The sequence below is a fragment of the Helicoverpa armigera genome, chromosome 17 (assembly GCF_030705265.1).
Source record: "Helicoverpa armigera isolate CAAS_96S chromosome 17, ASM3070526v1, whole genome shotgun sequence".
Lineage (NCBI taxonomy): Eukaryota > Metazoa > Arthropoda > Insecta > Lepidoptera > Noctuidae > Helicoverpa > Helicoverpa armigera.
In genome coordinates, this window is record NC_087136.1 from 5,425,058 (window position 1) to 5,449,836 (window position 24,779).

Sequence of the window (24,779 nt, forward strand, 5' to 3'; positions counted from 1 at the left end):
AAACTACTTCAAACAATAGTATAATTTTAGCTAGTCACTAAGTCATATTGAAGCTAACTACCTAAGGGTCATTGTGGCACTCACATACATACCCTATTCCCTATAATCTAACCTAGGCTAATTAGGTTCACTCTGACTTAACTACAAAAGCAGCTATACCTACTTGATTATTACGACTAATATAATAACTACACAAGCTCTTTTCAAAAGAATAAAGCGATACATAATTCGAGTTATTTATAAAACTATTGTTACAGCTTTTGTATTACACTATTAAGTCCCAAAATAAACCTAGATAAGTATTGGTCCAAATTTAGACAAAGCTAAGTTACTAACCGACATTACAAAGACTATTCGTGACACTATCTACTGTCTGTGTCACCTATTTCGAAATATTCTACTAAATCTACTGTATCTTTCGTCTCTGACCAAGTTTCATGTAGGTATTTTTATTAAAACTTCACGTTAAATTCGTTCAAAAATGTTCACCTTTAAATTAAAGTTTGGAATGCAGACACCATGTTTTAAAACCGCGTGCTAATTGCAAATAAAGCAACACATGAAAAGCTTTGTCTAGCTATAATATTTCACTATAAAAACGACATAGTCACGACCATTAAACAAAATACTTAGAAAAAAAGCTTTACATAATAATTATAGATTCTAAGTTCTATTCGCTTGCATGCGATTAGTGAGTAAACATAAAATCAAAAGTCATTTGAAGAGACAGAGAATTAGCACTTTTGAAGGCCAAGTTTATAAAAGTCAGACCCCAAAAACACCTGCCCTTCACCACTTCCTTTGTGTTTTGGCTCGAAAGAAGACATAGCGAAACAAACTCCCATCCACCAAGATTAGACCACATAATATTAAATTGTCACTTAGGATACATTATGAATACACTGTTCGGGTTGCTGCTTGAGTTGAGAGATTTGTTACCTACAAAAATATCACTGAGGGTAAATAAAAGTTTGTAAAGAAATAAATCCGACCAAGTGCGAGTCGGACTCGCGCACGAAGGGTTCCGTACCGATTTATAAAAAGGACCAATAAATCACGTTTGTTGTATCGGAACCCCTCGAAATATTTATTTAATTCTAGTTTTCAGTTTTCATCGGCAACAGAAATACATCATCAGTCTGTGAAAATTTCAACTCTAACTAGCATGGTTCATGAGATACAGCGTGGTGTCAGACGGATGGACGGACAGACGTGTGAAAACAATAGGGTCCCGTTTTACCCTTAGGGTACGGAACCCTAAAAATGAAATGGTTAACAGACAAAGTACTCAATCCTACATACAATTATAAAGAAAAGTATTATGTGACTGTTTCAGAGCATAAAATAAAAGAATAGTTACGACGTGTGCGGGACATATTTTTATTTAGTCCGTGCGTATGACCTGATTTTATATTTCCCTAAAGTAATAAAAAATTATAATGAGTTTTGCATGTTTTATGATTCGAAATATGACTTCATCTTTTTTTTAACCAGCGAATCATTGAGGTTTTATTTTACAACTAACTTTTTCTCGCGGTTTACGCTTACGTCAGTAGGAAACTTATTATCACACCTGAATGAAAGTTTTAAGAGTGAATGTGTTTCATCTCAATCGGCACATTATCAACATTTTAATTTAATGTAAAAGCTATTTCAATATTTAATACAATTTATTGAGGAAAAGATCTGGTTTAATATAATTTAAGAATAGTCCGGAATAAAGTACTTCATATTTTATTTACCTATTATCAGAATTTATTACTGTACTTGAAATTTTATAATGAGTCACAGTTACCTGGAAAACACGTGTAAACAAATTATTAAAACATAAAATACAGGTTAGTAAAACACACGGAAGAATTTCCCACTAAAATTAATAACAAACTCCGTTTAGCGTTGAAACAGTATAAATCTATCACTAAACCTATTTGTATACGCCACTATTTAAAGTGTCAGATCTCCGGCATAATAAAAAACATCGGTAAACTACCGACATTATTTAAATTTAGAACACCTTGTCATTTATTTTCCGTGTTCAACATCTATTAATTCGATATTTGAATTTTCAGCAAGGCCTGTCACAGATACTAATCAAACTACGTTTAGGAACGGAATAACCGTGAAAAGGTCCTTATGTATCACATAATTTAATGTGTATCGTGTAGAATAGCATAACTTAAATCCATAGTTCCTTTTGGTTTGTTAAAAATATTTTAGAATACCACTAAAACACCTTTTGTTGTAGCGTTAACAATTGTATGATTCGGTATATTTACGTTCGAAATATTATGACGAAGTATTTATTCAACTGTCCACAGTTTTATTTGGTTGTAATTAATAGGATTTATAGGAACTCCTTTGTTTTGCTTAGTAGTGTTTCAGTATTTTTATGTAAATATCTTGACTATTTCCATAAACCTTTCAAAAAATAATCTAGGTACTCGAAATACCAGACGAAATATGTTACCGCGATTTTTCAAGTACGCGATTTTTCAAGTACGAAAAACTCATACATATTTTTTCTTCGTATTGAAACTTAAGCTTGTTCAATGGAAGTGTACACAACTGTTACTTTAAAACAGCTGGAAAAACAATACGTAGATATAGCGATTAAAAGGAGCGGGTGAAAATTTTCAGTGTATCACTCAAAGCGATGTTCAGGCAGTCCTTTGCTAGTTACCGAACCGACGCGACGTCTGGATGCGTTACCGAGCGACCGTGACGCGGAACAAAGTTTGTTGACGTATTTTGAACTTAAATAATTTAATAAATATTCGAGTATATAAGTGGACTAATGTATTGAACGAGGATTTTGTTTATTGAGTTTTCTGTTGGATCAGTTTTTTTGGAGTTTGGAAACTATTGCGTAAGTTTTTTTGGGAAAGTTTAAAATAAAGAATGCAATGCTATATTTTAATATTCATGACTATTTTGTACTATCAATGCAAATAACAATATTTTCACTCAAATGTGAGATCATTACAATTAAGACAGTATTTGACTGTGTTATTACGTTATCAGTATTTAGACAGCGTTATCAATGCTAATTTATTGTACTTTCCTCATTATCACAGATTTCTAGTTGGGAAGACTAATTGTATTCATCTTGCAATGATACTCATAACTACGCATTACAAAAACATAAATAAACGCAGGTTGATACTTCCTTAAGATATAAATTAATTTATATTTACTACCTACTTAATAAAAAAAAAAATTATAGATATTATTTTACTCAAATTGCTTGCTTATGTTTTCTATACATTCAGAAAATAAACATTTTATTCCTCATCAATTGGATACAATTATAACAGGACATTAACAATAAATCATTTAACAATGATTGTAAGAAAATTGCTGTCCTATAGATAGACCATTATTACGAGATATCGTACACAATAGATGTTTCGACATTGCTATAGTATGATTTCCGTGACACTATTTGTTGGGGCCCAGTGCTGGCCGCCCTTTTAACCATTATTCGTCCGACAAACCAATCTTTGGTACGAAGTAGAATGACACATTTTGTAACTAGCAATCAGGATTTCTACACAAGCAATGTTGAATTTATAAGACTTAGAATAATGTTCGTGAGGAATGTGCAATATACATGCATTTTTCTTGTTCGTTATAACGAACATTATTTTTTGTATTTTATAAAATACAAAAAATACAAAGTTATACACGAGACACAGTTGATTCTCTATTGTTCTACAACTAACGGCATGCAAGCGGTTACCTGTCCCTTAGTAGTCTAGTAGTCGCAAAACGCATCGGGCCGAAATTGCTTTGTGGTTTGAATATTTGACGAATCTGTCAGGAATCTGGAAGTTAGTGATTCACCCGTTCCAATCTAGAACAGATGCTGGTGAAATTTGGCCTAGACGCCATTAATGGTATCTAGTCAATATATTGTAATAAGCCATTTAATGGTTGGTTTTTGCGAGATTGTTTTGTTTATTTCTGTTATTATGTGAAATAGTTTAATCATGAGTTTAACCCCATATCTGATTTTGTGCTGTTAAATTCTGTAACATAGAGATGGTACGATAAACTTGACGTTTTGGCACCTGCTTAACACTCGAAAAATACCGTTTTAGAAGAACTTCGTTTGACGTAAGATCTGTTAAAACTCGTAATTATGTGGAAAATCCATTTTCATAATACGGAAAATATTAAATTGCTTGAAAGTTTTTTTAATACTTACTTCGATACTTACTTCTTATATCGATTCTGTGAGTGACATTAGCTGAAACTTCTTTATGGAAATTGAAATCAAACTTTTTCTATTATTTCGAGGGTTTTCTTTTATGAACTTCTAATTTCTTATATTCGGTAGTCCATACTCCCATCGGATTTTAGACCTACGCATTTTATGATTATGCCAACTGTAATTATAATTTACTGTTTTTTTTTCTTTGTCTTGTGGCATGACTTACCTACGTCCTATGTAATCTGGTACATCACATATAGATTTTTTCAACACCCAACTAACGATAAAATATTATTTTCTACGGAAATCAGAGTACATTAAGAAAAATAATAACATAATAACCTCCCGCTGCAATGTTTTAATGATAACTTCTGTTTGCTCATCAGGCGGGCCTAAAATGGCGTTATATTTTTTTTCGCTCCAAAAACATAAGCGAAACGAATGAGACAGTCGCGGTCATTAGTTGTATATATGTAATCATGACGTTGTGATGGCGTACGTTGATTTTCTTTAAAGTTTTTTCACAGGTAGTTCAAATACAAAGAGTGGTAACTGGTATACGGCTTTACAAATAATGACATTAAAAAAATATATTGACTGAAGCATTTTGAATGAAGTTTAAAAACAAATGAATTTATGGGAACCTGTACTATTTTAGAGAATCTTCAAAGAACTTATACGTACTGTATCGATCGATTGATCATTGAATATATAGGTATTGATGAAAATCAACCTGATTTGGTTTGTTTCCATAGCTTAGCAATATCGGGACTTTCAGAGAAGAGATATTGCAAAACAAATGGAAAACAAATTGTCGATCCCAAATGTATATGATTGTAGAGGTATAGGTACATTGTATATATGTAGATGTAATCTATGGTAATATATGGTTTATCTTTTTGATACAAAATCTTATCTGACAAGCTTTTCATACATTTTTGGGAACCTAGCAAGAATGAAAAGGTTTTTGAATTTCATAACAAAAGCTTGACAGTTAAGATTACAAAAAGAAACACATATAACCACGTATTATATTATACCTACACTATTGTTGCAGTAGCTCTATAATTTATAAACCCTAGTTTATTTGACTGTACCTAAAGCTTTGTTCCAGTAACTTCTAGGTTTACAAATGTTAATTTATAACAAAGTAGTACTGTGAAGATATGGTCCTTTTTCGTTTCTACATACGAAGAAATACAGATACCTAGTCTTTTGTTATGACGTAATCTTTTGTTGCATATGTAAATATAATTTTCCTTTCCCCCTTTTTACTGAGCTAGATTGGGTTAATTTTTTTTTTTCTAGAAATTAAGAGAAAGTTCTTTGCCATTTGCCCGTGTCACAGTGAATTTTTACCCTCACTAGTCTTTTAAAGGTTTCATTCGTTAGAAATATTAAGAGCACTTTCTAACAGGCTTCTTTGCTAAATATCACAAACTTAGTGGTTCATTATTACTTGTTTGTTTCAATATATTGCAGTTCCGAAGAAAGAGAGGTAATTTTTAATATCGAGAAATTATTTCTAGAAAACAAGTTTTTAGTCGTGGTTTGTTTATTTTGGTATTTTTACGGTGAGACGCTGCAATTAGGTTTTTGAGTAAATAGTAGCGTAGAAATTGTAGTTCTAATTAAATGTAGGTCCTTAGTAGTGTTTATTTCTCAGGGCATTTCGGGTTTGTGATTTCTTGAATTTCTCAGAAGAAATAATGTGGGGGTTCACTACTTGGTTCAATGCTTCCAAAATTATAGGACCTTGGTCCTTAAGCAAGTTTGTTTATATGTTATACTGGCGTGAAAGCGGCTAAATCGATTTGATTTGATTGAAATAAAACGTTGCAAGGACGTAGGTGGCACTGGATACTGAAATCTAGATTTATTTATTTGTCTCATAACAGATTTGTCCTAAGCCTATTTTGATTTTACAAATATAACCAGAAAAAACCGGACGACTTTAGCTTACGAATGTTTAAGTAACTAGGCCACAGATTACTACAGATACTTCACTCAGTAGAAAACTTCCAATACCTATTACGATAATTGCCTACTCCTTCGCGTCAGCAACCACTGTATGCTAAAATGCGCCTAAATGCTCAAGCGTACAGCAGTGATTGCTTCGCACCGCGCGATTCCACAGTAAACGCAGGGCTGCCTCTTCGGTAAAATTAAATTAACATAACTTTTTATCTATGCTATTGAGAACTGTGAATATGTTCTGACTTTTATGTGGCAGTTAAAAATTTTATCATTTATTTATAAAATATTTAACTAACTTAAAAAAAGGAGGTGATTAGACATAGGTACAGGCCAAACTGAGAAGTTTGACTTGTATGGTTTGTAGGTATGTATGTTTGTGCGCGATAATCTCGCGTTTGGCTAAACCGATATCGATGCGATTTTCAGAAAAGGATTTGTTACATTTAGGAGAACTTTTTAAAATAAGTATAATACTTCTTAGTTTGATGATGATCTTCGGAGATGTTCACTAGAAATGAAAAAAAAAGCCTTAAAAAAAGAGAACCGACTTCAAATAAGGCACAAAGCCGTAAGAAATAATTTGTTTTTTTTTTTTTTAATTTGGTGCTAACAGCTGGTAATTATGTTGGTGCTAACAGCTGGTAATTACGAATCGAAAAAGCACCGACATCAAAAAATAAATTATTTCTTACGGTTTAGTGTTTTGAAGTCGGTTCTCTTTTTTTAAAGTTTGTTTTATTATTTTTGTAAGTTTGTTTTGTTTTATATACCTATTGGTGCTGACTGTAGAAGAAACCTAGATAAAACATAATTATATACATCAGTGTGTAGGTAAAATAAAAAAAACTTTAAAGTTACAGCACATAAGGCACCACACGGCATCGTAATGCGCGTACGAACGAACAGCACTATTAGAGGTCGGTTAAAAATTGAACGGCGTGCGCGCGCTTCGCTTGTGAAAACCGCAACTGAATTTGATCCGCCGGCGGACCGAGACCGCTCGGCTGGGCGGTAGGCACTTATAGCGCGCAAGTACATGGAGTGACGGACGCCTGACTAGGCCTTGAAAACGTTTGCGTCAATGTGTTTTGTTTAATTTATTTTTATTTCTATACAATCCAACGTTTATGGTATAACAACGAATGGTTCACAACAGAACAGAAAGTCTGTTTCTTTGGCGTGTAACATCTCTTTTCTGACCTCTTTTACCCAGCTATCCAGGCAAGCCAATAGTAGCTCAAAAGACTGTAGGGCCACAAAAGTTAGAAAACACAAACATACTTAGTTAGATAAGCAGTGCAGGTACTTTATTCAAACTGAAAAGTTTGATCGATATTATTTATCGATATTCCATAGATTCCATAGATTCCATAGATTCCACGCACCATCTGCTCCAAAAACTAAATCTTATTCAGTGTTTTGTTTCTCTCCGAAGACTTGTAGAGATAATCCTTTAAGAGCGCTATTACAAAATCGAATTGCTCAGTTGTAGGTAAATTAGACGATAGCCGGCAGCACTTGCGCATGTGTGCGTCTAGTGAAATACGCAACGCACACCTGCGGACCGCCACGCGGCACAAACAAACTTGAGACTTTGCCACTTTTTTCCGAAATAATTTATTGTTTTATAGTTTATGAAATATTATTTGTACCGATGAATTTTATAACCTAGAATAGCTCGATTGAGTTACAATAAACAAGTAATCGTTTACAATTTTTAAATTGTTTAATCGACAACCAAACTTTTCACCATGTTTATCAATTATAAGTAATTGATTTATAAAAAAACTAAAATCTATAATTCGTCTTCCATGTATTGTATCTTCATTTTCCTGCAACAATGAAAACTAGGAATGTAGATAGTTTATTAAAACAAATATATCACGTATACCTTTTGCGGGTGACAAAAAATACTTACCATATTATTTGTACTGGTATTCAATTGAGTCTGATAGTCTGAATTAAATATGCTTTCATTATCCTGCAAGAATCAAAGAAGTCCAATTACATTATTATGCAACAGCGAAACTAACGACGATGACATTTACGTACATATTTCTTTATAACCAACATCAAAAAGAGAACCCAATCTATAACATTTTCGAATTAGAATATCATGGCCTAATACTTATGTATATTACATTTCAATCAGATCATTATAACTAATAAATAAAATAAAACTCACTAGTATCAAAACGTGTTAGATGCGTAGGTTGCGCTATATTTTTCGAACTCCGGCGAGTTTACGCGGCGCAACAGCGAGCGATACGTCCCTCCTCGGTAAGCGCCTGGCGCTGACTAAAGTTGAACACCGCGCGTCACAAGATTTATATTGATTTTGCATTGCAAACAAAAATTATTTTAAAATATTGTTTTACTTTTAAATAGACCATTTTTTTTTTTCAAGCTTTATAACAATACCACCTTAATTATTAAATGTTTTTTATTTGAATTTGGATTATACTTTCATAGATAAATATATAGTTTCGTACGGAAAATTGTCAGTAACTCTCAGTTTTATAGAATTATTTTTGGTGTAATACTGTATGAATTGTAATAAATTGATTTAAGCACTTCCAAGTACAAGATATAGTTGTATCTTGAACATTTTTATAAATGGTTAAATTGCTATATCCTCGGAGTACCGAAGCATCAAAAGATACCCAAAAGCAACATTTTATGAAACATCCTTTGCAGAGACAAAGATTTTACTGATGTACGTGGACAAATTAAAATATTTATTTAATACACTTTCAAGATAAATGATCAAACTTTCTGAATCTTATTTTTGTTTTTTTATTGTGACTATATCCAAAGCATCAAAACTCGTATAAAACGTTTAAATTCGCGAAAATTTGTGATAGCCCTCTTAATAAAGATTTCATGAACTAACCCAACATTGCTTTACTAATAAACCTCATAAAATGCTCACGGAAAATAACAATTTTAAAGCAGACCAGTCTTAATTACACTGCACTAATGTATTTTAGAATCTCTCTTTAAAGTTAACCCGTAGTGGCGGCTGGGGGTAAATCTGACACTCATTTATTTTACGAGCTAAAAAATAGTCATTTTGTTGGTTTTTGTTCAGGAATTTGCATTTTATGCACGCTTCAGCTTAACTAAGTTAATCAGGTCACTATCACGTTTAGTTGGCCACAGCAGCAATGGAAAAATTTGCCTTTGATTTTTAAATTAGATACTAAACGGTACTATTTTGTCTCGTTCATTTATGAATAGCATTTTCTTTGTAACAAGTTTGTAGAAGGTCGTGGGTGGGTGGTGGCCAGACTTATAGAAATATGAATAAATGCGAAGTCATTCAATCAAAGTACTTACATGTATTAAGATATCAACAGTTGTATTGAACCTTAAAAGGATTTAGTCCTACAAGAATTAACGTCATTGATCATTCATTCATTTAGTTTCTCAATTGGCAACTAACAATGCAATACTTTGAATGCCCTTTTCAGAGTTCAGATTTCATTTGCAATGCAAATCAGATACGTCTACATTTAGAGATATAAGCATTCAAGTAATGACACTAAGATTAACTGTAACAAATGAATAGCTTTTCATTTATTCAAAGATTGGCTTAACTTCCTTTTGTTTAATGAAAGCTGAGTCATGAGGCACAGAATTTGCATAATTAAAGCGCAGTAGCAGTTCATTTGTTTTATTTTTAGTTTCATTGAACAGACAAGTCTTTTAAAACCATCGTAACTAACCACGATATAAGAGCATATTCAACGATCTGTTTATGTCAGAGTATGATGAAATCCAGTAAAATGAGCAGCAGCTACAAGATTAAAGTCCCAAACTTCAGCGTAAAGAAGGCCCCTATAAACAATTTAAAATTGACAGTGGGTTTTCCTGACCTACCATTTCCTTAAAAACATGAGCTTACATTCTTTCTTCACTCTTACATTGCCATCTTAACAAATCCTAAAGATTAGGGACCTTATCCCGGCTTACCCTAACGCCTTCCGGGCTTTCAAAAAATTCAAATATTACCAAACCTACATACTAAACGTAATCTTTTCCACAGAAAACACTTATTCCTATTCTATTGAACGCTGATGAAAAGGGTAAAACTTTTATTTATTTTTGTAAGTACATGTCGCTCGTTAGATGAAGCCTTTGATATCAAAAGAAGGACTTTCGAAGAACAGGAACTCATTCCCATACTGAAAATTGGCCTTTAAAACAGATCGAATCTAAAAACATAGGGGTAACGAGGAAACAAAGCGGTTTTATTATTTTTATATCCAACCTTTCATCTTTTGAGTGGAAAAAGGAACAGTTAATTGGCTTATCAATATTTGGTTGAAAGTGTACCATCCCTCCACTTTTTTGGTGGGCGTTAAACCTCGTATATTATCTAGAAGACGGACAAAAGGTCCATTGTTCTTGGTCCATATTTTGCCGATCATTTACACAAACTGGAGCACTAGCCTATTTTGAGTGTGCAAAAAATAGGTATTGGTGGAGGAAATTCCCTTTTTACTAAGTTTTTCAAGATTCCTTTTTATGCTATTCTTGCATTAAAAAATCCTATTGAACTCTAACACTTACGCAAATATTAGACATTTAAATAAAACTACTTTTACCCCGATGTTTCGGATCCTTTACACCATCCATGGTCACGGGCAGATCAAATTAAATAATATTAATATGACCGCAATAATATCCGTAAGAGTAGTTTTATTTAATAATTCATTTTATTTGGAATACCTACTTTAAATTATCCAAAATCTTGCTAAAGAAGCGTGCTTAATTTTTCACGTGGCACATTATCATCACGGCATACTGTTATTACTATTTGCATAATATTCCCAACTCTCAATCAAAACGAGATATCATGCATACACGTGTCAGTCGCGGACATTTTTTCAAAGCCCAAAGGGAGTAATAAATAATGTTTCATGCAACATCGGGGCGAAAACTTTTGTACACGACGCAGTTCAAAATACAATTAGTTTGTGATAGATTGCTCATCTATTTTCAGTGCCTGCCTATCATGTTTCCATGCTAGTTAAAAATGGTTCTTCCTCGTGCAACTGTCAAGAATTTGAGACCAAGGCCGTTATTTCTGAAAAGGTACTTGTAAAATTTTCTGAAAAAAATCGTGGAGAATTTCTGTTTGGAATTTTTTAATACACCAAAAGTTCGAAATTAATTCTACTACTAATACATTGCAAATTTTGTAGTGCAAATAAAGTGTAGCAACTATGTTTTAAAATGCTACATGCATTTAAATCACAAGAACTTTCTACATACATATGTTGAGGCGAGGTGGCGAGCTGAAGGAACTCATTTTGAAAAGTACATAATTCAGTCTAAATATTGATTGATTGATTGAATTGATATCGTTATGATACAAGTATAGCCGTCAATTTTATACGAACCAATAACAATGGTCGCACCATCACACATTTTTTTTATACACTCGTTTCGATCGATCATTCTTCGCTTGTTTCTTTGAACATAGGATTCTATCAATCGATCATAATCAGCCCCTGTGATTGTTCTCTATACCGATCCTTGGTTTATATCTGGCATCAACGTAGTACCTAGTATTACTTATTAGAACTAGTAGAAAAAATAGTCTTGGGAAGATCATTTACCCGTCTAGGTACTCTCGTAAAATATACATCCCATACGCGGTCATGCTCATCGAAGTAATGAAATAAAAATATACCGAGACCCTCTTCATAGTGAATGGATTAATAATTTTATGGCACACATCTTATTCCCACATGAACATCCCATAAAAGAGCCGTACCAATTCAACTCTATAGCCCTCAAACCCTATTTGCATGAAAGGGTCAAACTGAAACTGACAAATATTGGCAAAATATTAACATTATTTACTTTGTTATTCAAATATTACATTAGATACATTTACCTCAAACAAAAGTTATGAATAGTAATTTATTTAAATTAAAATATTGTTTGTAAAAATATAGATAACAGATGCGTTGAAAAATATTTGCATTAGGTAATGATATTTCTGCCACAACTGTCACCGAAGCTTAATTAATCCACAATTTATAAACCGTGAGGTTCAGTGCTAAACATAACAAACAAATATTAATTATCATTGTTATATTTTTAAAACTTTTTATGCAGCATTTTTAAATAATTTAAAAAATGAGTATTCGAACAATGATCAAAGACTGAGTATAATAATTAAAAATATTAATTGATGTCAATTTTGTGGTTCATTATCGTATGATAATTATCTGCGTATTATTTCAGCTGAAATAAATACTTCAATATTTAACAAGAAAAATACAATCTTGTTAAGTTTTAGATATGTAAGTAAGTTAAAATAAAAACTGAAACGGGATAACATTTCAGTTTTTGTCTATTTTAACATTGGCCTTCAGTAAAAATAGACATGAACATTTTCCTGGTTTTATGGTAGTCTCAACTTTCGTTTGTTTTAATGGATACTCAAATTTTACCGTAATAGTCACTATTTTTGGCATAATCACTAACCAAGTTCTGGTAGTGCTAATTAGTAGATACCTATAAAATGTTGAGGTTTGTAGTTTGTAAAATGGCTCTACTTAAAGTCTAATTTTGGTGTACAAGTATTTTGGGTTGATATATATGTATTTTTTTGATCATAAAAAAATTGTTAGCCGGCGTGGGGACTACAATTGTTATAATATGAATCAGTATTTGGCACAGTTATTATGAAAGAAACAAATGAACATCGAATTGTGTATCCTGCAAAAAAATTTGTCATAGAAAATTGAACTAACAGTACAACAGGAGTCTATATTCAGTAACATAAAACAATAGATGAATCGTGAGCCAATCAGTCAAATACCACTTTCTGACTCAGAGTCACATAACAATTTGTTGGTACAGGATTTTCTAAAGCCTTTTTGTTCTATTTCATTTATATCGAAATGTTTGGATGGATAACTTTCAGCTTTATGGTCATATGTTGAAATAGATTGGAGTCGAGGATGAAAAATATATGTTTTTTTCTCGAACTAGACCGTATTGTGGTCATTGTTAATAGACAGAATTTAATTATGTTTACCTATGCATCAAAAAATAAACATAATTATTTATTTTAAACATGGAACAGTCGCTCATTAAAATATTTTGGACACCTGTACTGATTTTATTTATTGATCACAGATAAATCATGATGACCTGTTTCAATAAAACACAGCATTATTTTGAAATAGTCATAAAATTGTTACCTATGTAACGTACTTATATTAAAAATGTTATTATGACAAAGTTATTAAATATAAAAGAAATTGGTTAATATTTGAATTTAGTCAGACGCAAAATGTTCTTTCTTAAATAGAATACTTAAGGAGATAAATATCTCATTACAAATTCTTGTCTAACACAGGCTAAGCCTACAACTTGAAGAAAATTTTATTTCAAGCCAGTTTCAAGGCAGGTATTTAATGTACCACGAAAACTAATCCGCTAAATGTACTCGTACTTTTCTCTTGATAAATGAGTTTGTCATGAAATACCCGTTGAATATCTAGAATTTTAAAATAGAATGGTTGCCAAAAAGAGAACTGAATATGACGTCACTACGTATACGTATTTCAGTATTTCATATGTATAAGCATAATTTTGTAATGTAAGTGAAATAAAATGTCAAGACTTTAAGAAAACACCAATGTTGCAATAGAATTGCGACTTACGTTTTAGGGTTCCGGAACCAAAAATCAAACGGGATCCTATTACTAAGACTTCGCTCACCGTCTGTGCGATTGACTGACTGGCTTGCCTGTCGATCCGTCTATAACCAGACTGCTTCTTTTGAGTCGTGATAGACCGCTGAAATGTGACATGATAGATGTTGACGTTCTGTTCCTGCTAATATTACACACCCTGAAAACCAGAACAAAATATGTAACTATTTTAGGGGGCTACCGTGCAATCGAGGTTATATCGATAACTGCAATAGCCAAATTTAACGCTTGTTTATAACAGAACATTGAATATGAATATATTACCTTAAAAGTTTAGCTATCTAAATATGTTATAAATAAATATCGATTAATATTTAGAGCCTTCATGAGTCAGTATGTCTCGCACTTGACCGTTTATTGTTATTCAAATTATATTATTAAAACATAACTCTCGATGATATGTCTTGAAATAAAATTGAATAGGTAAAACAAAGATTGGATATCGTAAATAGACAATAGCTCGTAATATATTTTTTATTAAAAACATTAACTTTCAGTAAGTAAAACGTTTATATTCAACAGATAAGATCATACAATTTGTATTTGCTATAAAGGGTATGTTTTAAAATAACCTGTAGGTACTAGACCCACCCAAAACAAAAATGTGAAAGACTGCCAAGTTCGATAATATGGGAATGCTTCGCCTATAAAAGAAGTGAGATCTGAATAAGTACCAAGTTCCATACACATACCTCAGTTAAAAATAGTTACTTTTTAATGATGTTACTTGGCCGTTTTCAGATTTTTACTTTACTTTGACTAAATACAAACCTTTGTACCATTCGAAGATATATTATATAAATATAGATAAATTTAGTTCGTTTTAGTTCCTTAGGGGTATAAATTTACACCGGGTATAAAACACCTTCATTATTTTGAAACCGACTCACACTTGGCCATTTTCAGATTTTTTCCTTTACCTTGACATAAAGACCTACCTCCATGCCAAATTTCAAGTCAATACGACCATTGGAAGTGGTCTAGGTTTTTGATGAGTGAGTCAGTGAATCAGTGAATAAGTGAATAAGTGTATAGTAAAAATAGCGATTTTCTGACGTCAATATCTCAAGACCTACAATAGGTATATTAATGAAATTTTGTATTTTAGATAAGTGAGGGGGTCTCAACAGATACTAGAAATTTGATATGCGTAAATAAAATAGATTTTGAGTTACAGGGGGGTCGAATTTGGCCCGAAATGGTTCGTGTAATATAACCCACGGCCGGTGTGTCGCCGTTTTTGCTCGAACTTGGCGGACACACTGCCGTGTGTCTAGATATGCCTTTCTATTCCACATTTTGTTCGTAAAGTCGTTTTAATACTGGTAATTTGTATTATAACCACAACCTTTATTTAAGGCCCAACCAAGTAGCTTAGGACCGGCTTTCAGTGTGACTTATTGCGGCTCAGTATCAATATTTTACATGAAGCCTTCTGACCTTTGAAACCCAAACTATCTATGTGTTGAGTTATAATGTCAATGTGTGTTAAGTAAATATTTTAAAACCAACAAATAAATATATATTTTTTTTCAATAATTTGGCATGTATGTGCACAGTATCACATGTATCGAAAATGTACTAAAATGTACTTGGTTAATTATTATTATTCGGATTCGGAATATAATTCTCTCCGAACAGTGATGTCAATTCAGGCGTGGTGATCATAATAAAATTGTCCTGTTCGATTAATTAATACTGATCGAAATAGTGTATGTGAAATTTATATTAATTGTAACTCATAAATAAGCACAATTCCCAGGAGTTTTTCATGAAATAATGTTTAAATGTTGTATAATCTTTCAGTGTTCAGACGCAAATTAAAAGTGAACATGCATACAATGCTGGCATAAAATTATTATAGTTATCGGCACAAATCTTGAGCTCTGGACCTTCACCTGCGCAGATGTAATTTATTGAGACCCTTTAGTGATATGAAGTGAGGCGCGGGGGCGGGCTTAAACGGTGATTGGCCCGCAGTGCACCGCGTCATAGCCGTCACTCGGGATTGGTTCTAATAAAGCACTTCTGCGCAGATGTAGGTCAGAGCTCAAGATTCGTGCCGATAACTATACTCATTTATACTTTTATTAGCCACCGCTTTAGCCTAAACTTTAAACTGTACTTAGCTCACTACTTACCTACATTATTTTGTCCAATAAAATATTAGGATCAAAAATGTTCGACTACATTTGATATCTTGTGCAGAATTGCTAACACTCATCAGCTTTTACGAACTGAAATTTCGTTATCTCTTATATGCGAGAGTATAATATCTAAAATTTAAGAAAATACTCTTCTGTAATATTTGCTAGTTTGACTTTTGAGCAAAGTAGATGCTTTACGTTGTAAATGACTGCAAGGACAAGTTGAAGTATTATTATAGTTTATTGAACTCTTGTTCTTTTCTTGAACAAACAATAAATTGTTCTAGGTATTTCCATATTCCAAGTTTATTTGAACTGTTGAAGTTTTATTCCATCATACAGATGTCGAACTAGCTTAGATGAGTCAGACTAAAAGTCACTCCAGTTTTATAGAGATAGCTGTAATATTGTAGAAATGGCTCTGTTTTGATAAGATTGCAATTGAATTTATTACATTAGCTCAAATTGAGTAATACTTTGAATGGTATCAGTTTTGAAGACGCAGTATCAAAGATATGAACAAAGGATGTTCTGTCTAAATAAACAAATAATATACAAGTACAGTCAACTTGGAAAGATGTTTTTTTTTTTATTTTTATTTATAACTTTTAAATATAGGGGACGAATCTAATGTAAAAATAGGTATAGTATACCATCATCCTCATCATCATCCTCCGAGCCTTTTCCCAATCACGTTGGGGTCGGCTTCCAGTCTAACCGGATTCAGCTGAGTACCAGTGCTTTACAAGAAGCGACTGCCTATCTGACCTCCTCAACCCAGTAACCCGGGCAACCCGATACCCCTTGGTTAGACTGGTGTCAGACTTTCTGGCTTCTGACTACCCGTAACGACTGCCAAGGATGTTCACTGACAGCCGGGACCTACAGTTTAACGTGCCATCCGAAACACAGTCAATGGTGTCTAAGATATACTTAGAAAGTACATACAAACTACTACTAATAGTAATAATAGTAATAGTATACCATAGTACGATATTATACTTGTCTGTGTAATTCGTCACACTGCCATTGAAATTCAGACTGGACAATGTCACACATTGTAGTTTAGAATAGAAGGTCGTCAAGCCGCCCAAAATAGTATTCAGCTATAATATACTATGGGTTATTTTAAGTCCGACTACATGATTGTAGTTATCAGTACTTATTGGGCATTTATTTAATTGGAATTTAGGAAACTAATGTTGTCGTGGATATGAGTAATATTGCTAGAAATTGTCTCTCTTATACCTAATTGAACATGGGATGAAGTTAAACCAAGTTATAACCAGTAAAACTGTATGGTTACTTCTTTCTTAACTTTAACCCGTGTTTATTAATAAGAGGATATAATGTTTTTATGATAGCTAGCCTAGACAACTAAAACTAAATGTGTGTATGTTTTGCCAAAAGACTGACGAAATATTCAATTCCAATTCTCCAAATTGCACGAGACGGCATTATTAAAGTGAGCGGAGTCGCGTTGAAAATATAAAAGGGATAGACAACTTCCATTATTTGATACCCATTTCTCTTCCTCCCTGAATAAAATAAAGAACAAAATAATCTACTTATCTCAGCTTTTATCTCCTCTGTAAACTCTTCGAAGCCTCAATTATCATATTTTTGTGTAAACATGTGGTGTTTTTCCTGATTCACTTTCCGAAATAAATCCTGTTGAAATTATTTTCAACTTCTTTCTAATATTTAATTTCTTCTTTAAAATGCTTAATCGAGTTAGCTATGCCACTCCAAAATAATGGAATTAAACAAAAACAAAGTTGAATTAAAATTAAAAATAGCCTCAAAATGTTTCCAACCTTTTCGTAATTGAATTATAAAAATAAATACTTCTGATAAATGTAACTTGTAAAGGTCAGACAAATCATTTTAATGTGACTGAGTACCTGTCATAATCCCGTGTACTAATCCGTTTCATGTCATAACCGTAGGTAGGTGTATTGTATGTATAAGAAGGGCCCAATTTTAGAACTCCTACACTAATTATGTATCTAGGTATATAAGAATTATTTATTTTACAATAATAACACAGAAATCTGGCCAACAACGCGAAAAAGAGCTGTTGTTTACTGCTTAGCACATTACTTCTATGTTTATTGTCTCTCAAAAGCAACATTTTACGGACTGTTCTAACGTACTAAGTAATTGTCTAGTAAGCTTAACATACAATTTCTCCTTAGCACCTATTACAGTAATAATCTTCACCGTCAGTAAAGATATCTTTTTAGTAATAAATATTAGGATTATCTAGAATTTCGTTTTATTTCTTGTTCTCTTCAAATAAAAATAATACTCAAATTAGGCAATGAAAGATACTTTAGAATACACATAATTTGTAATTGTTATTACTTTATCTTATTTTTTCCTTTTGTAGAGTATAATCCTAGAAGAATTTCTACTAAACGACCATCTAACTAGAACATTAGTTTGAAATGTATATCCATAGATTTATGTTAGTGCATAAAGCTTTCCTAATGTTCCCGTCGTTATCATTACGCGATTGAAGAATGGGATCGTACATTACGATAGAATGATTATTTGATTTATGCAGTTTTCCTTCAAATCAAAGTACATAAAACGATCTATACGGATAAAACACCGCTTATAATTCTGTACTAATTTTAGTTCTATAAGAAAATTTGGTTTCCCTCAGGTAATAAAATCCAATAAATTGGTGTATCTTATACAAGTATCTACAGCAATTTTAGTACCATTACAATATTTCGATATTACAACTCCTTTTTGCAATGAAGAAGATACATTTTTGACGATTCGATAGCTATGTTCAATCTATGTAGATACAGGTAAACAAATTCCAGCATGCGAGGCTCTTGCTAACATTTGCCTTTACTCCGCACGTGTAGTCACGTCCAATGTATTGGTACTTTCTTTACAAAATACTATATCTGTCTGTATATATCGGCCCGTATTCAAGGTAACAATCCCGAACACAATTCTAAAGATTTGCTGTCAAGGTATGGGCCGATTGTGTTTTATTACAAAAAGCCAACATTCGAATATTTTTTTGTGAGGAAGGACCAAAAAGTCTTTATTGAAAGCGATGGAAAAACTTAAGCGATGTCTATCTAAAACCGGCAAGAGCCGATAACGTTAACACGAGGAAATCGACCGAAATTAATGACGACCCTTAAAGAAATGTTGACTTTGATTTCTACGGAATTCACGAAAACTCCTGCTTAAAAACACCACGAACGAAATATTGGTTTAAAATTGCGGATTTGTAATCGAACTTTATTTAAGAGGACGAATTGAAAATTTTGGCGCCAAGGATCTCAATTTTTCTCAGTAAATACAAAACGGATCAAAATACAACTTGGTTACCTGAAAGTTCATGATATAAACCTTATTTTGTTAGACTTCAAAACATGATTAGGTAACTTTTATAACAGAGAAAAATTAAACCATTTTGTCGCTTACGACTTTTAGTAGCTAGCGCGCGTATTGTAATCCTCGCCCTGCTCAGACGCTCCGTCCCCTCTTGGCGCCTTAGATGCGCGTGCCGGTTATGGAATTATTGTTTACCAATTCGTCGCCTTATGTTGATCTCAAACGTCATTTGTTTTCTTAGCAAACCATTGAACTTGATTATTTGAATGGAATTCCTAGCGATCTTCTTTAGCATAACAAACATTGGATGGGCTGTTTGCCAGACGTTTTGACTGTTATAAAGCTTGTTTGAACAACTTTATTACTGTGTACGTAGATACGAAACTGCAGTTGATTGAGATTATCAACAGGTAGCTTGAAGTGACGTTTAAATGATGCAACTCAATTGCTCATAAAGCTCTTTATACGTTGTTACAATAAGTTTTAATGTGGGCCTGTCCATTAACAAGTGCAGTAGGTTAGAAGTAGGATGACTTCGAACAGAGAGAAAATTTGAAGTATCGTGCGCTGTGTTAGTGTGTGTTGTAGGTACATTGTATCTTATTTTAACAAAACAAAACAAGATCGAGAGAGTAGGATCGTGACGTCGTCTATGTATAACTTGTACTTAGAAGTGATGTAATTTCTTTTTTGTAAATTCAATTGTGTTGTATCTTCGTTGTTATTGGTTTATGAGAGAAAGGAAACATTACGTGTTCATTATTTATTATATTTATTTATTTATTTACCTAAAAGACGGATTAATTGCTTTTTTTATAAATATGTAAACACCAGCCTCGGTCGGTGTACAGAATATTTTGATAAAACTTGTCTCTCATACGATGTAAATATTAATATCCTGCAAGCTTAATACTACATGTCAGTATAGAATATGGTGCACGTGTATGAATTACGTAACTAACATGGTTATTTCTATAAGAGCTAGGCTTTCTAACTATGCATGTTATGGTCTACTTAGTGTCTGTTAAAGTATTAGTTTTATAGGATGTTGAAGTGCGTGCCGAAATAATATAATTACTTTTAAAGTGGATTCATATAGATATGAACATCATTCTCTTATTCTTTCCAATATGAGAATTTAAAATGAGGTAACATTGCCAACCACTAGTGATATGCACTTTAAAAAGGTGTGGGTAATTTGTAAAATATCCACGCCCGCATATTTGTTAGCTCGAACCGAACGGTTTTAGCTCAGAAAACATAAACCAGAAACGCATTTTGCATTTTAATTTGCTTACTTTGCGTTTAGAGCGTTTATCATTATCGTTGGTAAATGCAAAAGGTGCATTTTGAAGGAATTTTGCACCGGTTGATCCCTACTTTAATTTTATTATTTGGGAGTATTCGGTAGCGGTATGTCAACCCTTCAAGTACGCATCATAACCTTTTTATATTTTATATACCTACGGTATATTAGTTATTATTGTTGACCGTCTTTACGCAAACTGATAAATTGCTTGATCTAAAAAATAAACAATAACTTTTGGTTTCACAGTTCGCGGGAATTACAGAAATTATTTGCCTTATTTGGCAGATAGCGTCATAAGTAACAATTTCTTTATTTTTTCAACTTACAATCTTGTAGCTTATTGTGATTCCAGAGACATAAACACTAGAAGGTTTTGCCACTGTATTTCTGTCATTCTATTGACGGATTCAAGCTGACATTTACCTGGCAGCAACTCTGTATGTTGTAGAGGCCATAAGGTCTCAGGTTTAATTCCCAAAGCGAGCTGTCGACAGAATATTCTCAGCGTAATCAGTACAGGAATTCATGAAACCGAGCCTACGTCTAAAATGGATGTACCGGGAACTTCATTTCTCTTTACACGAGTTTTGGCGTTTTCAGGGAAATTCGGTTGCATATTTATCCTTGTTCCGTATGTTTTTAGCTGCTTCAAAATAAATGTTCGATGCCATTAGCCACGTAAATATACTTAAGGTACGACCCCATATATTATGCATGTGTGTTTATTTTCCGGTTTCACAAATAAAAACGTTTCATAAAAGATGCGAGTTTTAATATTAATATAGCTGTATTGTATTGCTATACTGGGTGTTGAGAATAGCAGATGGTTTTTATGTTACAGATTATATTAGGAGTCGTATAACTAGGCCTAGTTTTATCGGAGCTAAACCACGCGTGTTTGAAAGCAACCGTGGCCTTTCTTTCAACATAATTGCTTAAACCCGCGTTTATTATTTTCCGTGCTCCATTATTATCTTTAGATTAAGGATTGGCATCATTAGGGGGGCTCCTAAATAACGTACGGATCGTTAAACAGCTTCTGAAGAAATTAACGTACAATCAGGTGAAAACGATGAAGGAGGAACGCAAAGAAAATCAACAAATTTACCCGACATTTTCTATTGATTTTGTAAAATAACGTGTAGGTATCTTGTGCTCGTATGGCAAAATGATATGCCTTGATACTTTACGTTTTTCAAATAAAAAACTACCGTCATTTTAGTACCATAAATCACACAAAAACAGAGTTCAAAATGTGGAATGAAATATGATATGATAAGTAGATACATGTATTTTTCTTCGGAAAAACATTTTTGTATGTGATTGTACTTAGAAACTAAATGCAAATGATGATTGCTACGTTTTATAAATATGTAGGGCGGTTTACAAATCATTAATCTTATAAATCCTTCGATGTCACTCACAATGCTCTTATTAATGACCCGTAGTTTATTTACGTATAAAACTGTACTTAAAATAGTCTTTCACATAAATTAGCTATATACATATGTGTGATCATTTATCGTTATTACCTACTAGATAAAAAAGCCCCTTTTAAAAGTAGGCAAATATCGTTTATTTGAATAAACACAAAGCAGTTATGTAGGTATCATCATCATCATCTGTCTAGCCTTTTCCCACTAGCAATTATGTATTGAGTTTGGGTTAGACTCATAGGCTAGAATATTAACCAATTTCATTTATTTATAGAAGTGGCATTTATTGTAATTATTCGCCCATTTACCTTAATGACTATTACACATTTTATCATTAGTAGGCTCACCTAAGCTTACCCACATACTGAAGATTGAATAATCGGCCGATTGTTGGTCCGGTGGTCAGAAAAAAATATTGTTTAGAAAATTGTGAATTCAACCAAAGTTTTTAGTCGGTTTGATACCGAATACATACTTGATCGTCGTAACGTGCCTACTTCCATTCATCGTCATACCGAATTATGAGCCCAAAGCAACTATCGCCCGACTAAAAGTTTGTAGTGTGCAGGTAATCTAAATGAACATAAATATGGGTGAAGCCCATTCATGAAAGAAATAAAACATTGTTATAGGAAATTGCTGTTACTTAATTTGGCAAATGTGTGCCGTTTGCCGAATGTTATTAGCAAAACCTATTACACTGTTATGTGGATGCTATCATTTGTCACGATAATGTTTTCCATATCAGCAATAAGTTTCTTTAATTTAGCTGATATTATCAACTAATATGTATTTTTGCTGTTTTCTGTATTCTTCTTCTTTCTCCTGCCCTGTTCCCAAATATTACTTGGGGTCGGAGCAATATGTCATTTTCTTCCATTTTCCCGTGTCACTCGTCATACTGACACTCACTCCCTTCCTATTCATATCCTCTTTCAGGCAATCCATCCATCTTTTCTTAGGTCTTCCTCTTCCTCTCCATCCATCTACATTCATACTTAGCACACACTTTGTTGCATGCGTATCATCCCTCCTCATTACATGTCCATACCACGTCAATCTTCTACTTCTCATCTTTTCTGTAACTGGCGCTACTTTCAGACTTCCTCTAATGTAATCATTCCTCACTTTATCCATTCTTGTAACACCACACATCCATCTCAGCATTCTCATTTCTGTTACATGCACTCTCTTCTCGTCCCTCTTTTTCAATGCCCAACACTCCGATCCATACAGGACGACAGGTCTAATGACGGATTTGGATTTGCTGTTTTCTGTATTGTTATTAAATAATCCATTGTAAATGCTAAAAAGAAGATCCTTTCTAGAGGTTGGTTATTGGTTATGTAATTTTCTTCTACATTAATATCACAACGTATTGTGTCAGTGTAACGTTAGCGTTATTGTATTAATTGGATAATATTGCTGAAATTAGGTTTATTCGTCACCAAAGATTGTGTGATTATTCGATGTGTGTTTCCAATTGTATCTCTAACGATCTAAAGGTATAAATCGAATAGGTATCATATATTTTTATCAGAAAGACATAAATTCGAAAATCCAATTAGTGGACCAGTTTCATTACTAACCAATATGTGGACTAGGAACGACATACAGCTTTTCGAGATCAAATAGAACTGAAAATTCGTTATCTTCTTACATCAAAAGAACATAAGTCACGCGAAATATTTCATTCAGAACGGATTAAAAACATTTCACGGATAATTGGAGAAAAATTCTCTTTGAAAAATATCTTTGATATAAAAGTTTACAAAGTGGAAATGTCGGGCGGAAAAAAGTACCTACAGATCTTCATTTCGCTTGAATTATCTGACTGTTTGTTGTAATTAACTTGTTGATACTGCGATTTGCTTTCTTTGCTAATTTAATTGTATCATAAATTATTTAGCAGCACTATAAGGAATTCCTGATGATGTCGATGATGTCGATGTTGAGATCAGCCAGTTGCGGAGGACATATTACAGTGCATAAGCAAAAATACCTGAAACATTACAATGAACTCACAACAAATAAGGTTAATGTAGGCAAAATCTATAATTATAAAATCGTCTCTAGTCTAGCTTTATAAAATCGTCTATAGTCTAGCTAAGTGCTTATGTAACATATTTTTATTTGCTTGCAAACGTAGTAGAATTTAACTTTACAATATAAAATGCTTATATCAGCATCTGATGCTTACACTAATTCACTGACCCTAAATCAACAATTAGGTATCCTGTTTACAATTAACATTGAAACTATTGGTTTAATAACCGACTAACCTTCACGCTCAAGTAATCGAGATCAAACTGAACTAAAGCGCTAAGTTTGCTATCTACACTGAAACCTAATATTCTAATTGGTGTATTGTGGGCGTAAAACATCTCCTTGAGGGGATGGCTGAAAGATTTATAGGTTTTTGGTAATTTTATTGGCTTGGATTACGTGGGTCGTATTACGTTGTTAAGTGAATTTCACGTTATGATAATACTGGTTTTATTGTACAGTAGTAAAATTCTAAGTAGCTTTTTCTAAAACTTAATACGGTAAATTATTGTCTTTTAGGTACTTTATTTAGTCATGGAGGAT

At 32.9% G+C, this 24,779-nt stretch overlaps 1 protein-coding gene across 1 annotated transcript in view; it reads left to right on the forward strand.

Annotated features, from left to right (window-relative positions):
- The first annotated feature begins 2,650 nt into the window (after nt 1-2,650).
- The window catches only part of LOC110374373 (gonadotropin-releasing hormone receptor), an 81,533-nt gene continuing 59,404 nt past the window's right edge, over nt 2,651-24,779 (forward strand). The window contains exon 1 of the mRNA XM_049846597.2: nt 2,651-2,866. The gene's annotated coding sequence lies outside the window, so the exon portion shown is untranslated. The remainder of the gene's footprint in view (nt 2,867-24,779) is intronic.